This window comes from Physeter macrocephalus, chromosome 4 (assembly GCF_002837175.3).
Source record: "Physeter macrocephalus isolate SW-GA chromosome 4, ASM283717v5, whole genome shotgun sequence".
Classification (NCBI taxonomy): Eukaryota; Metazoa; Chordata; class Mammalia; order Artiodactyla; family Physeteridae; genus Physeter; species Physeter macrocephalus.
In genome coordinates, this window is record NC_041217.1 from 119,525,027 (window position 1) to 119,537,967 (window position 12,941).

A 12,941-nucleotide genomic window follows, 5' to 3' on the forward strand; every position below is an offset into this window, starting at 1 on the left:
GAAAGGCCCGCGTACCGCAAAAAAAAAAAAAAAAAAAAAAAAAAAAGAATCACCAGATTTTTCTTTCCAAATGAATTTGTAGAGCTCAGGAGCTCACGATTTTGCTGTTTTAATCTGCCTACCTATTGATTTATTTTCACTGTTTTGAGTTTTCCCACAGTTAGTTGACTGGTGGATAATCTGAGTTTCCAGCTCCCACTCCAGAACGGTATTTTCCCCTTTGTATGTTTTTGATGCTTGGTCCACGCGTCCATTTCTTTTATTGTGATAGGAAAGTCTCACTAATTCAGAATCCATGATCACTACAACAATGAAAAAACTTTTTTTTTAACCTTTGCGCTCTTAGGGAGAAAGTGTTGGCTGAGCAATTCTTAGTGAAAGCATACTCAAGCTCCTCTAGGGGTGCTTATTTACATGAAACTAATATGTGAATTACCAAAAGAAATCTTTAGTCAATATCTGTTTCTCAAGGACCTTATCAGGTAGCACCTTAATTTTAGGATTAAGACCTTAATATAGTTTGAGCTGTAATATGAATTTGTAGGTCATAAAGCTATGCTGTTATTTAAAGATAAATACTACAGTTCAGATTGTTTGTTTCATGAGCTTCTCTACCATCCACCTCCTATATGAACAATCCCAGTCTTCTTCTCAACGCCATAAGTCTACTTTTAACCTGAGTTTAAGAAGTGCAGTGTTTTTTTCTATACAATCAACTCCATTGTATAGAGTATATACATTCCCCCTTTTCTTCTGGCTAGAGGAAAGAAAATTCAGTCAGTAGTTTACGATGCCAGAATGCTTGAAGATCAGTGCTGTTTGGTTCCACGGAAGAGCCAAGTCCAGTGCCATTTAAACCAAAGGAAGCTGTAAAACCTTTTAGAGATTGTTGCTCTTAAGGGCTAGAGGATGTGGAACATCCTATATACTCTGTCAGAAAACAGATGTTTGGTAATAAATGAAATTCCTGGTCTTTGGTTTCTTTTCACCAGCCACATTACTGAGCCATTGTGCATGGGGAAAGCTGGGAGAATATTTGGTACAATCGAGAACAACTTTCCTTGGGATCAGTGACCTTACAATTATTACCCTCCCCATGCGTGGTTATGTTCCTTACCTCTGGAAGGTGGGAGGGAAGAGAGCAAAATGTTTAAAATCGTGGGTTCTGGAATCACGGAAAATGGAATTTGAATCTCAATTGTGCCACTTAGTAGGTGATATTTAACTTATCTGAATCTCAGTTTCTTCATCTGTAAAACAGGAATAAAAATAACACCCACCTTACAGTTGTGAGGATCCAAGGAGTGAAGCACTTATAATAGTGCCTGGTACACAGTAAAGTCAACAGATATTCTCTGCTATTAGGCCAGGTGGAGCCTGTGTGAAATTCTATGGACTCCACATATGCTATTTCTCATGGCAAACAGTAGTGTCAGCCGTCTATAGCTGCTTAGGAAACATTGGACCAAACAAGCAAACCTAGTCTTCCGTTGCATCCAGCCATTGTGAGATCTCTGCTCCGTTCCTCTCCCCAGATTCAATGCCTGTGACTTAGAAAGCATTTTTGGCTAATGGTGGATAATCACAGACATGGTGAGCTTGTTAACATCTAACAAATTCACTCATACATGGGTGGAGCCAGAGCCAGGGAAATAATTACTATGACTCTTATTATGTCACCTGCTTTACATCTTTTCCTCCAAATGGAGCATCCAGGAAAACATGAATTATACTCCTTGTATCACTTATTTAACAAATACTTATTAAGTACTTAAATTCGTGGCAATTCAGTTGGGCTGAAGAGAGAGCAGAAACTCAGCCTGCGGTTGGAGGCGATAAGATATGCATGCAAACAACACAGTATATGCATATACAGCACTGACAGTATAGACTTTGTGTCAGAAGAGGGGGTGGCCCCGCAGCAGGGGCTTGACACACCTGAGTCCTGTTCAACTCTCATTTCCTCGATGAAACCATCAACTTCTACCTCTTCTTTTCCTCCTCTTCCTTTTTTTCTCATCCAAATCACAACCTCCATTAATGTTTGGGCTACAGAAACTAGGACAGGGCCTATAGACACTGAGTCCATCGTCAGCTTGAGAGGCTTAAATGGGGAGGTCTTGGCTTGGGGAAGACATCCTCTTCCCCCCAAGTCCCATCTACCCAGCCAACTCTGACACATCTCTTAAGCCTCATCTTACGTACTGCCTCCTCTGTGAGTCCTTCTCTGACTTCCCTAGACAAATTTTTTGGGATAGGGATGGGGATGTATTTATCAGTAATATAATTGTTTGAAGACAATTAAAACACAAATATCCTGTATTCTCCTTACAGATTCCTTAGTGGTTATGCCTCCCTAACAGCTTCTATGTTTCTCTCTTCTCTGTCAGGGCCAGTCTTTTCCCTCTCCTGGCATAGAATCCCTGGGATAGGATGGTGAGGAATAATCAGGGTGTCAAGGCGAGATGAAATAATCATGTGATTAGTGAGAAGTGGTGTTCAGCATCACAAAGAGTGGGTACATGGCTGGAAATGGTGGGAGATGGGGGTAGGATAGGACCATTAGTCAGAAGGCACCTCTGTATTGCACATTATCTGTACTTCCATCACAGCACTTGGCACCTCGTCATTCTTTGTCTGCATGTCTGTGTAGCCAATAGACTTCAAGCTTCAGGGCAGACAGGACCTCTGTTCATCTTTGAGACCTCAGGCATAGTAAATACCACTGATTTCCCATGGCCACTAAATGACTCCAGTGACTGCCCCATTCCAATCTGTCTGTAGATTCCATCCAGCTCAGAAATAGGGGTAGAAGGGTTTGGAGACATCTTGCCTATCCTGGTTGCTCAGAACTCTAAATTAGGGACGCCCCCTTGAATTTGTCGCTCTATCCATTGTACATGCCTCTCAGCCTTTCCTATACTTAATGCCATGCTTCACTAAATGGCTCACTGGAATTAAGTCTATTAGGGAAGCTTATTAGGGAAGGCTGGAAAACAATTCAGGTTTGAAGTTAAATCCTTGTACATTTGTTCTTCATTTTCCAACTTCTCAATGTTGCAGCTCTGAAGGACCCAAGCTAATGTGGGAGAATGTAAGGTATTAGGAAGCTCTCTTGTAAACTTAACCATCTACAACTGTGTCCTGATGAAATGCTTACATTACTTCTTACTGGAGTTTTATACGGTGTTGCTAAAAGAAGGGAGCCCTGGGATCACATCAAATCATCAGGCATGTCTGTTATATCTGAGGAGAAAATCTTGATGACTTGATCTTTATCTGTGGGAGAAAGATAAACCCGTGGGAAGATAAACCCGTGGGAAAACTTATTCCTCCCATCTGTTTATTCATTCCTTCATTTGTTTATTGAGCACATACTCTGTGAGAAGCACTGTGGTAGGCGCTGGGGATAAAAGGTGAAAGATGTGATATCTGTTTTCAAAGTCTAGAAGGGTAAATTATCTCTCTGATTGCAGTGACAATCTAAACCAGGGTGGACAAACTTTTTCTGTAAAGGACTAACAGTAAATATTTTAGACTTTGTGAGTCATAAGGTCACTGTGGCACCTACTCAATTCTACCTTTGTAGCACCAAAGCAGCCATAGGTGATTCACAGACAAATGTGTGTCTATGTTCCAACAAAACTTTACTTATGGATATTGAAGTGTGAATTTCATGTAATTTTCATGTATCCTATGATGTTATTCTTCTTTTGATTTTTTCTACCCGTTTACAAATGTAGCAACCATTCTTAGCTTGTGGAATGTACAAAAATAGACAGCAGCCTGGATTTGACCCTTGAGCCATAGATTTACCACCCCTGACCTAGGAGATGGTCACTAATGGTTTAGATCTGTGATTCTCAAGTCTAGCTCCTATTCAACCAAAGCAGAGATCCAATCAGCATTGTAGGAGTAATTCTTGTCTTTTCTTCTCTCCCGCTTCTATCAATCTCTAGCCGCCAAACCCTAATTCCACAGGTCTTCCTACAAAACAGAAATCTTTTATAAATTCATGATACTACTGGGGACATCTGGGGACTTGTTTTCCTGTGAGAAAATGAAAATGACTCCTGTGACTATTTGGTCTCTGAAACAGTTTAATTTACTTATTTTCTTTTTTCCCTTTTCCTATCTCCATCCTAGAAATTAACATAAAAATTCCTTCTGGCTAAATTCCCAATACATTCTCACAGTGAGCATTTTCTGAAGTGAAAATTAGTAGCTTCCTTGCAGTTTTCATCAGGGATGTGAAATTGTGCAGCTCACAGGGGTGGAGAACTCAAACCCCATTTGAGAACTCAAACTCCATTTATGAATTAATACATGCTGCTACCTTGCCGTCTGCGGAGTGCCATGGAGTCTTTCCTACAGAACCCTGAATATCTAAATAGTGTATTTTAATTTCCTTTCCCATTCCACCAGTGAGAGACTACCATTTTCTATTTGCACGAATGAATTAATATGTAACAACTAGTACCTATATAAGATTATATTATTTACACCATCCTTAGGGGTTGGTAGCACTTGGGAAAATTATAAAGTCTCTCCTCCCTCCCTCCCAATTTTTATCCAGGTGAAATCTACTTACAGAAAGCATTAAGGACACCATCCAATGGGAACAACAGTCAATGGGGATAAGCTTATAGGGGAAAGAGCGGGTTCAAGTCCCATTTATGGCTGTGCAGTGATTAGGTATCTATAAGGCTTCCTTGTTTAAGCATAAGGTGCCACTTTCACATCTCACATCTTCCTTCTTTGACAACCTCTGCCTCTCTCCATCTGCTCTAGCCATCTGCTTCCCAGAGCAGATTTGAGTCCTCCATCTCTGGATCTAAGCTATTGAGCTAGAACCCTATTTTGTCTCCACTGAGATGGCTCTTGGTCTTTCAGGTCAGAAAACTCTGACAGTATAGAAAATTTGACTTCTGCAGCCATGCACAAGAGTTATGGGAAAAGGAATTTGTAATTGTTAAAAACACAGGCTTTGGAATCAGATTTGTCTTTGAATCCTGGTTTTTCCACTTAGGAGCTATTATAGACTTCAGGCAAAATAATTAACTTCTCTGTGTCTTAGTTTGTCTTATGAAATGGAGGAGAAAGCCTACCTCAGAGAGTAGAGGTGAGGATTAAATGAGATAATGAACAGTTAGTAAGTGCTCAATAAAGGGCGGAGGAGAGAATTTAGTGAGTACTCAATAAAAATGCTACCACTTTGAAGAGATTTTTTTTCCTTCATTTATACTCCAAACATTTGTTGAACTGCTGTTTGCCTCTGAGAATACAGAAAAATAAAATAGACATATACCATGAAATAGAGAAGCTCAGGTTCAAGTAGGAAAGACAGCCATAGATCAGTAAATGAGGGTGAAACAGAGGTCTGTCCAGGCAGAGTGGGGCCCCAGAGGTGGGAGTCAACAACTCACCTGGGGACGTCAGAGAAGGCAGGGTTTGAGGTAAGTGTTGAAGGATGAATAGAAGTTTGTTAGGTTGTCAGGGTGGAAGCGTGTTCCCATGAGAGGAATAGTGCAAAATTTGGTCTTGCTAGAGTTTAGGGTAGCAGAGGTAGAGAAAGTGGTCACAATGAGGTTGATGAGGATGCTGGGGACAGATGATAAAGGGCATTGAATGTCGTGCAAAGGAGGCTGGACTCTAACATGCTCAGTGGGCCTTTATGATGTGTGGGAAAGCAGAATGCCATTAATGAGCTGACGTCCTTCCAACTCGTAAGTGTGGCTGAGCTAGAATTGAGATCCACTGAGAGCTCAGTCACTGTGATGTGTCCAGCCCTTCACTTACACATGAGGAACCTGAGGCCAGAGATCAAATCACCCAGTGTAGAAACTGATGAAGCAAAAACGGGACTAGGAATAGCTCATCTGAATCCAGTGCTTTAAACTTCTTCCACACCAAGGCCCTCTCATGTAAATCGGGCTTCTTCGGCTAAGCCCTGCATTCTCGCTACTGGATTCAAATACAAGTTCAGTGCTAGCATGCTTCACTGAGTAACAGCATCTTTCCCACCTTCTGAATGTCAGAACTGTCAGTCCTGCCTGCTGGAGGTGGGGACCTCAGCTAGGAGCAAGGATGGGGGTTTTCCAAGGAGGAAATCCACCAATTGCAATCTCTGGCAGCTGCAGAAACAAAACTCAAAGCTTTCTTTTCCTGGAACTTCTATTTTACAGTTGGAAACCAAGGCATCACACTGTAGCTGCTCCCTGCTCTTAATTACCTTACCCTCGGCCCATCACCTAGCCCTCCCTTCCCCAGGGCCCAGCAGGAAGCACACCCGCCTAAACAGGGTGTGTGTGTGTGTTTTCAGATCGCAGGTGCCTAGGGAACCCGCGCCCCAGAGCTACAGAGCAGGGGCCTGGGTCTCCACCCACATCTGGGCCCAGAAAAAGGGCTAGAAGCTGAGCTTCACTTCCAGCTTCCCAGGATCGGTTCCAGCAGCGCCTCGGGCTTCGGCAGAGCCTCCGCGCCTGCCTTCCCTCCTGCCTTAGCAACAGGGAGGCTGTGGATATCGCCGGCGGGTGGGGGCCGGGGAGGCTGCGTGCAGCCCGGGCGCCCAGGGGCGGCGGCGGCCCAGCCCCAATGCCCCGCGCACGGGCGACCGCAGTGCGGAGCCACCCCGCGAGCGCGACTGTCGCGGCGCCAGCGTGCACGGGCCCCACGCACCCACCCTCCGCACCCGTCGCGGGTCCAAAAGGGATCCTGCAAAAATGAGCCATTCTCACCCCGCTGGGTAAGTGACAAACGGAGCTCTTCCACGCCGCGGCAGGTGCTGACTGCAGCCAGCGGCCCCTCCGCCCCCCTCCTGCTGCGGAGGGAAGGGGCGAGAGGGGGCGAGAGGGGACTGGGGAGAGGAGAAAAATAATACGGATTCTGGGTCGCAGCGAGGATGGCAGAAATCCCAGGCTTCGTATCTCCTCCCTCGCCTTTCACTGATGTTCGCTCGCTTTGAAATGTTCACTCAGGAAGGATTAAAAAATGGATGTGAAAAACGCATACATTAAGCAGGGACGTTAGCTGGAATCAAGAGGATCCTGTGTTGTGGAACGTACGTGTTTAAATGCAATAATAGAGGTCACAACATATGCATTCGTTTGGAGAATCAGGGCTTAGAGGTAAATCCTCACTGCGGCGTCTTGCATACAAGTGAGGTGTGAGTTGATATAATATTGAGGGAGGTTTCATTGTGAGGGGTACCCCTTATTTCAGGATTTTTATCTGCCCGATCTCAAAAGGATCATAGGGGGTATTTAAAAAGTATTGTGGCCAGGGGAGGTGGTGTGACGCAGGAAGGCGAGAAAGAAGAAGCTATGTGCCTGTGTGTTTACACATGAGCTCCCGTTGCTTTGGGCAGGGTGACTCCTCAGAAGACATATTTTGGCAATTATTCAACCTGTTTTAGGAAGTTAACACAGTTATTTACTGGCTGTTGAAAAGAGAGAAAAAAACAAAACAAAACGCAACGAACTCCCAACCGGTCTTGGTCCTTTTATTGGAAGACGGAGTATCCAATTTCCTTCTGAATTAAACAGTGTAATGTATATTAGATGGTTTTTTATTATGATACATCTAGTAAGCAGATAATATCCTAGTTGATCTTGCAACTAATTTGAAGATGCTTTCCTTTTTAATTAAATTTATTGCACATTTCCAAGAGCAGCAAATTAGCAGAGGACAACATATTTAAGATCATTGGAGTTTGTGATGTCTGAAATACCACATTAGTCGTTGTGCTTTGCATTTACAGTCAAACTTAAAGATTTTACTTTTTAATGAATTCTCTGAGTGTTAGACATAAACTAAAATGTTTGAAAAAACTAAAGGCGTATAAGGTGCCATATTGGAAGTCAATTTCAGAACTTTTTGGAAAGTGATGTAGCTGTTCTAAACAAGCTTCTTATTTATCTCAAATAGAGTTTAGTTTAGGTACTTTGATGCTGAACTCCTGTGCAGTTTTAGTTGCTGTGGGTCAGTAGGATGTAAATGGCACCATTTTTCTGCAGCTGCTCTTTGCAGTGTGTCCACATTCAGGATAATGAATGTGTCAGTTATGGTTGTCTTCCTATGTTTTTCAGGTTTTTGGCTAAGTTAGAATCTGATTAGACCATTTAATCATCTATTTTCAAATGTGGAAAAAACCTGTAGCTGCTTATTAAATTGTGCATGATTAAGATTTCAGAAACTGAAGTGAAATTTTTCTGAAGCTCCATTAGTTCCAAGCACATGGAAAAAAAAGGAAAATGTGTGATCTCGGGAAAGAGTGTGCTTCACGTAGTCTGCAAGAAAGACAGTAAGATGCACTAATAATCTTGCACTAAAATTGTAGGCACCATATCTCATTCATCTTTGTGCCCCCTTTGCTTATTCCTGTAGAAAGAAATGCTCAACAGATGTCTATGGAATGAATGATATCATCTGACAGTGTGTCCAGTCTAGAGGTGGATGCATTCACAGAAGAAAACCATATTAGGGCTAAGCATTTATCAAGTGCTTACCATGTGCCAGGCTCTAGTCTACTGTGTAACGAGAAATACCTCATTAATCTTCCCTCTCACTCCGCGAGGCAGATTCTAGTCATCCTTATTTTCACAGATAAGGAAACAGAGGACTGAGAAATTTCCAAGGATTTCACGGTAGGAGGGGTCAGAGTTGGAATAAAATGCCAAGGAGTCCAGAGCCTGTGTGATTAACCATTACACTAGCTGCCTCTCATGGCCAACAGCTGAGATGTAGGGGAGCCCTAAATACATGGAAATTCTTACCCCGATCAGACCACCCTCTGACAGGTGATAGCTGTACATAGCTATCTAGTATTTTGATGTATAATTAGAAAATAATTTTGTGATGGTGTCTACAGGTATATATTTTTTGTTTTCAGTGCATCAAAAATAAATGAAAATAATAGATATAACAGCTTTAAATGCCGTAAAATTCACCCAAAAACAAAGTTATTCAAATTGCTAAAGTTTTCCCTCCATATAGGTAGTCCTTATTTTTCTTGCCTGCTACTATTTGGAAATAATAAAAGTTTCAGTAGCAAATAAAAGGTTTTCATTAAAGCTGAGAAAGCTTTTCCATCATTACTGAAGCAGTTTGTATTTATTACATTTTAAGAATAAAGTGGCAATAAAGTACAGTTGTACAACAAAACAGAAATTTTAAATTTCTAAAATTCCACCGATCAATAAGGGACGCCCTGATGCTTTCTTTTGGTGCTTCCTTTGAGTTCCACTGCTTCCTTAATTACAGCAGGAAACACTTGACATAAAAATTGCAAAGGCCCTGTGCTGACTTTGTTCCAATAGAGTTTAGAGTAAATAAAAATGGTCTTAAAAACTTCTGCCAAAGATTATAATAGAGACTTTGATTCTGAGCTGCACTGTAATTTGGAGGAAGTCAACTATAAAATACTCTTTCTGGCACTGCCGTCTCTAATGAAACTGTTTTAGAGTGGAAAATTTCAATTGATAGTCCCTCTAGTTTGTTCTGTCTCATCCTGAGTTGCTATTTGTTTGTGTGGGTGTTTGTGGGTTGTGCACTAGTCCTAGAGGTGGAATGGGGATTTTTATACCTCTCAGTCATGCATGAGGATAAAATGATATGGCTCTTCTGACTCCTTCAAAGGATCCTCACTGAATCCATGTGTACTGCGCTCCCTGTGTGAAAGATATGCTTGGCTCTGAGTAGAGATAGTCACACTCATCTGTAAATTTGCTTTGAGGAACTGGAAGAATGGGAAACATTATAGTTTACAACAAAATAAAAATGCAGAAGATGCTGTATGCTTGGAAAGATTGTTCCAAGGTTTAGAAGCTTTTTTTTTTTTGGTTTAGACTTTTAAATTTATATCTTTTTAATGTAAAGAAGTGTTTCTGTCTTAACAGGGTATCCTGAAGTGTGGTATAGAAAGAATGAACACATCCTTAGTACACCCTGATCACTCAGTCCTATTTCATCAAAGGCAGAGTACACAGTGCTATAGGTAAAACTGTCAATTTTTAGATAGTGGACGTGTATATATAAAAGTGACCCAGATTATAAACCCACTATGTCATTTACATATGGAGTGTCCATTGCACTTTGTCTCTGCCTTTTTCTTCAATCCAACATGGTGTTATTTATTATTTTTTAAAAAATGAGATATAATTAACGTATTAGTTGCAGGTATACAACGTAATGCTTTGATATTTGTATATATTGCAAAATGATCACCACAAATACCAAATGATCTCAGTTATATGTGGAATCTAAAACAACAACAGCAATAACAGCAGCAAAATGAACTCATAGATATAGAGAACAGATTGGTGGTGGCTAGGGGTAGGGAATGGGGGGTAGAAAAATGGGTGAAGGTGGTTAAAAGGTACAGACTTCCAGTTATAAAGTAAATAAGTCTTGTGGATGTAATGTACATCGTGGTGACAATAGTTAATAATACTGTATTTTACATTTGGAAGTGGCTAAGGGAATAGATCTTAAAAGTTCTCATCACACACACACAATTTATAACTATGTATGGTGTTGGATGTTAATGAGACTTATTATGGTATCTCTGCCTTCCTAGCAAACAGTGTAGTACTTTGTCTGACAGTAGTAGGGTTCTAGTCTCTTTGTTGCTCACCACTCCTACCACCAAAATTACCTGTGACACAGAATTTCAGATTTGAAGTAATTAAACATTTCAATTCAAATTGGGCAGTTTCTATTTACCCTCCTATTAAATAGTCACAATTTGACTTCAAGGAGTAAATTGTTTCTGATTAAACGAGGTGAATTGAACATGCTGATTTGTCTTGATTTCCTCTCTGATAGTTTTGTTATAGAGTCTGTTCTTTTTTTTATAGAAGGGATGTCTTCTCTTATCCCTTGGCTTGACAAACCTGTTCACATAACTAGATGGGAATGGAAAGGGATTTGTTGTTTGTTATACAACATCACTCAATTCTTTGAATTTTTCAGAGTTATATGCCAAAAATCACATAGTGATCTGTCACCAAAATTTTTTGTTTGTTATACAACATCACTCAATTCTTTGAATTTTTCAGAGTTATATGCCAAAAATCACATAGTGATCTGTCACCAAAATTTTTTTTTCACTGATTTTTCAAATTACAGCTCAATTAGGTCCTCCTTTAGTTGTGTTGGAAACAAAGGCTTGGAAACTACTTGCAATCATATTTATTGACAAGTCAAGAAAACCATTTATTGTATCAACATCTACATAACACTTCAAATTGTCCCTTTGTCTCAGATGTTTTTCGAAGTTAAGTACACCCTAAGAAGACACCATATGGTGAGAGGTGTGCCTTTCTTTTGTGAAAGTAGAAAGATGATTATAAAACGGAAAGGAGGGAGGTGAATCAACATGGCTTGGAGGTGCATTTTTAGGCAGACCAGTTTTAGGAGAGTACAGAGGAAACTTGCGCGTCTAGAAATTGATTCCCTTCAAACAATCCTTGCCTGGGTTCCCCTAGGAAAGTCTCTGGGTATCCCAGGGGAGTACATATCCCAGTTTATAAACTTCTGGTTTAGCACACAGGGTGCTGTCAAATGCAGGATGCTGTAGCAGTCCATACTTCCTTTCTCCCAGTCTACTGAAGAAAGGAGTCTCTAGCTGTAAGAAGTAGAGACTTCCCCAACTTCGTTTGATTATTAATAGCTATGAAAAGTTTTTCGGGGAGACAAGAAAATAAAACATTTTTGACCCAATTTTCAATTCTAAAGTCAACCTCAAATAGTCTTGACCTGGGGTGTTTATGTATTTTCAAGACTTTTAGTTTCCAGAAATATCATTTTCAATGAAAACTTCAGATTCTGGCATATAGTACTTAAATAATCTTTTAAACTTTAGTTGCTAATTTTGGTACAGACCAAGAGAAGTAGGATGCAGACTGAATTTTTGGATCTTTCCCTCCGATGGCTTACTCAGTTCCCCACACAAATAGTTGAAAATATTGTATGCTTTGGAATGATTCTATAAATGTCCATCAATTTAAAATAAACTGTCAAATTAGGTGGGGGTAAAATTTGTGAAAAAGAAAAAAAAAATAGGATTCCACATCCATACTGGTTTGCAAGTATCTTTCATCAACTTTCTCTAAACTTGAAATCCCAAATAATCTATTATGAATATGATTTATGTTTTTAAAAAGGATGAGGAAAGAGGAGAATCAGTTGAGTCATTCAGAGTGAAACCCTTGGCACTACGAAAAAGGACATACCTTTATGCTTTCAATTAAAATAAACGATTTAAGGTAAATGTATCTATGCTCATATCATTAATTTAATTTTTTGTTTAAGTGATCAATTATTGGTCCTGATGTTACCGACCAGGGTTCTTGGTCTCCTGAATCAATAGAAATTGGTCAGAGGCCAGACAAGAAATTCAGGCAAGGCTTTACTGGGGCCCCTGCTGCAGGGGGCGGGAGTGAGAACAAACAACAGATTTCCGTGCTTGCTCGCTCCCTGAGGGGGCTAGCGAGCTTGTTCCTTATATGGGGTGAGGGTAGGGGTGTGTCCAGAGGTCAGGCCAGAGGGGTGGCTTAGGTGTTTTGTCCACCCCTTAGGTGGTGTTGTGTGCAGGGGGCGTTTGCAGTACCCTGCTTTTGCTCCGGGCTCTTCAAAAGTGGCAGTTGGGTTTTTGGGTCTCTTTGTATCTTTTGTCCAGTATTTGCCCCAACTGAACATGCATGCAACTATTTTTAGTCCCATATAGTTTCTTTGTATTTTGTTGCTCAAGGAGAGGTGTGTCTAGGTGCAAGCATTGCAGCGCTGCAGCAAAGGATCTCAGGTCTCAACCTGTCTCACTGACTGCGTTGAACAAGACTTGGTTAGTGTCCTCAAAAGCAAATTATTTGAGTGTACGGACACTGCACTTTGATTTTCCCTTAGTTCCTTGCTTTAACTTAGCTCCATTGTTCTCAAACTTA